The sequence below is a fragment of the Spinacia oleracea genome, chromosome 3, assembly GCF_020520425.1.
Source record: "Spinacia oleracea cultivar Varoflay chromosome 3, BTI_SOV_V1, whole genome shotgun sequence".
Lineage (NCBI taxonomy): Eukaryota > Viridiplantae > Streptophyta > Magnoliopsida > Caryophyllales > Amaranthaceae > Spinacia > Spinacia oleracea.
Window position 1 is genome coordinate 117,221,773 of NC_079489.1, and position 4,323 is coordinate 117,226,095.

Consider the following 4,323-nt stretch of genomic DNA (forward strand, 5'->3'; position numbering starts at 1 on the left):
TGGCGGCCTATTTATAGTGTTTGTGTAATAAATGTGCTCATAGGTCATTTATTACTGTTGGGCCTTGGGCCTTGTTGGTGGCTGACAAGCCATGTTGAGTGGACAGTGGGTTTGGTGTTGTTGTGTTGAGCCATTGGGCTTTGGACTTAGTGGCCCAATTGATATTCAATTGGAAGCCCAAACACTAGTGATGTCCTGCATACTCGCGACCTGCAAGCACCATCCCACACATCAACACATCCCACCCTTATGTAGCAGCTCTCCTACCTCACGTCAATAATCAACCACGCCAACAACCCACAAGCAACCCCTATTGTCCTTCCCTCCGCATCGAACATTGATCAATGCCATCATCTTTGCCCACTTAAACTGCATTAAACGCAACCATTAACATCCCAAAAAGCAGAGAAAAAAATAGAGGAATGCGGATTCGGACGAACCTAAAATTTAGAAAAGTTCCTGCAAGTATGAGGTTCGGTCGAACCTGAATGGTGTTCACCCAAACCAGAACGAAGTCCGCCCGAACCTCCATTGAGTTTGAACGAACATTTGAACGCGGATTTTTTATACGGATTAATGAAGCTCAACGGTTGTGATTCGATCAATGGTTTGGTGGTTGTGATTGGTGATGATGAAATTTACAAGCCACGATTCGTTGATTGATGATGATCAAACGGTTGTGATGATAGATGATGATTATAGATGATGATGATGATGGAGGGTAATGAGGAGTTGGGTGAAGGAGTGCGAAGGAGTGAGTACTGAAGGTTGAAACGAAGAAGACCAAATTACGGATCTGGTTTGATGGGCCTGGGAGTTGAAAATGAAGGGCCTGGTTGTTTTTCATTTTTTGGAATTCTTTTTTTCTTTTTTATTTTTGTGTTAACTTTACTTTATTTCTTTTTATTTTTGTTTTTAGTTGAGGAGTATAGATACTCTTTCTTTTCTCATTAAAGATCATGTAAATATTTAGTTTTCTCTCAATTTTTTATTAGGGTTTATGCTTAGTTGTTTTTTAGAGAGATAAAGTGAGGAAAATCAATGAAAAATTGGGGGTTTTGATATGCAAGTGTGACAATTTGTTTTGAACAACCAACAATCAATCAATGAGCATTTCTATCTCTCTCTTTATTTATTTCTTCATTTTTGCTTTATTTATTTATTGTTTTAATTAGTTTAATTATTTTTGCTAAGTTTAATGATTCCATGTTTAAATTAGTTGTTAGGGGGCGTTTGGTTGGGGGTTTTCAGGAAAGGGAAAGGGAATCAACACCTCTCATTCCCTTTGTTGTTGTTTGTTTGTCCATTTCAATCATTCCCTTTACCCCTCCCATTCCCCAATTTTCCTCTACCATGATTCCCCACCCCCCCTAGGGTATCAACCTTTCCCCCCAAATCCTTTTCAACTCATCTTCCTTGATCAACGTTGACCAACTTATACATCACACCACCACCCAACTACAACACCACAACCGTCACCCTTGCAACAACCACCACCCGGAAACCAACCACCACCACCTGAAACAAACCACCACCACCATTAATACCTCTGAACCAAATCACCACCACCCACAACACCTCGAAATCAACCACCACCACCATTAACAACTCCGAAACAAATCAATCCCCACCTGAAATCACCACCACCAACCACAGCAGAACGGCGACAAGAGGAGGGAGAAGGAGACGAAGGAGAGCGAAGGGAGAAGGCGAGGAAGGAGAGAGAGGAGAAGCAGTTTCGGCGGTGGGGGAGGAGAGGAAGAAAAGGAAAGGCCGCAGAAGGAGGGAGAAGGAGAGGGAGGATACGGAGGCGGCGGTGGGGGAGGAGAGGAAGAAAAGGAAAGGCCGCAGGAGGAGGGAGAAGGAGAGGGAGGATACGACGGCGGCGGCGGGAGGAGTTGGCGGCGTCGGCGGCGGTGGGAGGAGAGGCAATTTCGGCGGCGGGAGGAGAAGAAGTTCTGGCGGTGGGGGAGGAGGGAGGAGAGGAAGGAAGGAGAAGGGAAGGGAAGGGAATGAAAATATCACCAAACAACTTACCAAATCAAAGGAATTTTCATTCCTTTCTCCCTCTTTCCCTTTGTTGATTCCATTCCCTTTACCCTGTTCGAACCAAACGCCCCCTTATTGTTGTTTAGAATCATGTTTTTAGTTGTTAATTTCTATAAATTTCATATTTTTATGTTGATGGAGTAGTTTGTTGGTTAGGGTTTGGTGAAAACTCAACATTGATTGGTTTGGGTGTTTGTGATGGAAATTAGGGATTTTCATGATTAAATTATTAAATGTTTAGGCATTTCCAATACATGTTGCATTTAACTTGATCAATTAAGTGTTCCATGATTTCTTGGAGTAGTCTAGTTGGGTTGGAAAGGGATTAAAGACCTAAACTTGACTATGTTGTTGAATTGGGTTTTCGATTTACCCCAGGTACGATAGGGTAAAACGGGAGTTCATCCTTGATGCTTAGGGATATTGCTCGCGCATCGGGAGATAGCTGGAGCTATTTGTGAATTCAACGCTTATTCATGTAGTGCTTGTGAATCTTCCCCGATTTCAATTCCTTTATGTCCATTCCATGATTTGTTGTTGTTTGACCCATTCCCTAAACTCATTTACTTTTGATTTCTAAGTTTAGTTGATTTATTTTTAGTTGGTTAGTTGACTTTCCAACTCGTTTCGACCTAGCTTGTTGTTCGATTAGCATAAATTAGCGCACCTTAGTCCTTGTGGATTCCGACCCTTGCTTACCACTTTACTTGTGTTTAGTGGTTAGTTTAGGTAATTTGTTTGATTAGGAGGGACTAGTAACGACCTAGTTTTTACCTCGATCAATAGGTGGTCACCCTAGTCATGTACGTACCTGGAATACCTAAGTACGGGGGCCACTTCGCGAATCAAGACTCAAGGCTAGAAATCACCTCCTATAATCAAAATAGGAAAACTTAATTATTATCCGTGTTTACTAAATTTCCAGAAACTTTTATAGATTCTAAAACCCTTGTTTTAGTTAGGAAATAATCTTTATTTATTAAATTAATAGTCTCAAATAGTCAACTCAAGCCCTAGAGTAAAACATTGACTTTTTGACCTTAAAATCATTAAAAATCAACACTTTAAATCCTCTTGATAAATCTGAAAATTTAAGTTGAATCCCATAATTTAGTTTGACATTAAATTATGTGAATTGGTTGCCTACTAGGTCGAGATTAATACCCTAACAACAATTGAGCATAAAAATCATGTTTTGGTCATAAAAATCGACACTTTAAATAATTATCAAATCTGAAAATAATAGTTCATGTAATTAAAATCATCCTTATGACATTAAATATGAAAATCATCACAATACGGTATTTACAAACGTTCCCAACAATATAATAATTAAAGATCAATAACAATACTATAATAATTAAAAACCAATAATAATAAAACAATAATTTGGATACGAAAATGAAAAAGGGATAAAAATATACGGAGTATACGGAATACAAACCACACACGAACACAAAAGGGGTGTGCCGTGTGCGGTACAGCAGCAGCGAATGCACGAGCGCGGGCAAGGCTCACATGTGCGCAGCGAGGGGCGAGGGACAAAGCAAGGCCTCGACTGGGGCTTGCTCGTTGACGCAACAACGCAACACAACACAACACATCATCAGCGCTGTGTGTTGTGTGCGACGAGTGCGAGAGAGAGGCGAGCGAAAAGAGTGTGAGGGTGTGAGGCCGTGAGCGAGAGGCAGCATCGACACGAGGGGAAGGCGACGCTCGCGTGCTGTGCGAGAGGCACGAGCACATGCAGTGAGGGAAAGAGAGAGGGACGAGGGCACGAGCATCGCGAGGCACACGCGAGCGGGGTGCTCGGTGTGAGAGTGCGGGCTGAGGGGCGACGGGCAAGGAGAGCAGGACGAGAGGGAGCAAAGAGAGGAGAGAGAACGTTAATGAAATTATGTGGGGGATTTTCAATGAAAGGGTTTGTATTTATAGTTACCTAGTCCCTAGTGGGCTAGGTTTTAGGAACTTAATTGGGCTTGGAGTTTGGGCTAGCTTATAATTGAACGCTTTAATTTTAGTTGGGTTTGCCAACGGAATTGGGTTGAAATCAATTCAAACTTTCTGAAACTGGCTCAATAAAATCCTGGTATTAAATAATGAATTTACTTAAAACATTCCTGGTTTTATAAAAATATTAATTATTTATTTGAATAAAAATACATTTAAATTAGCATTAAATGCAATTTAATTTCGGAAAATCCCAAAAATGCTTTATAAATATAATAAAATATATTTATAAATTCAGAAAAATACGAGGTATTACAGCGATGG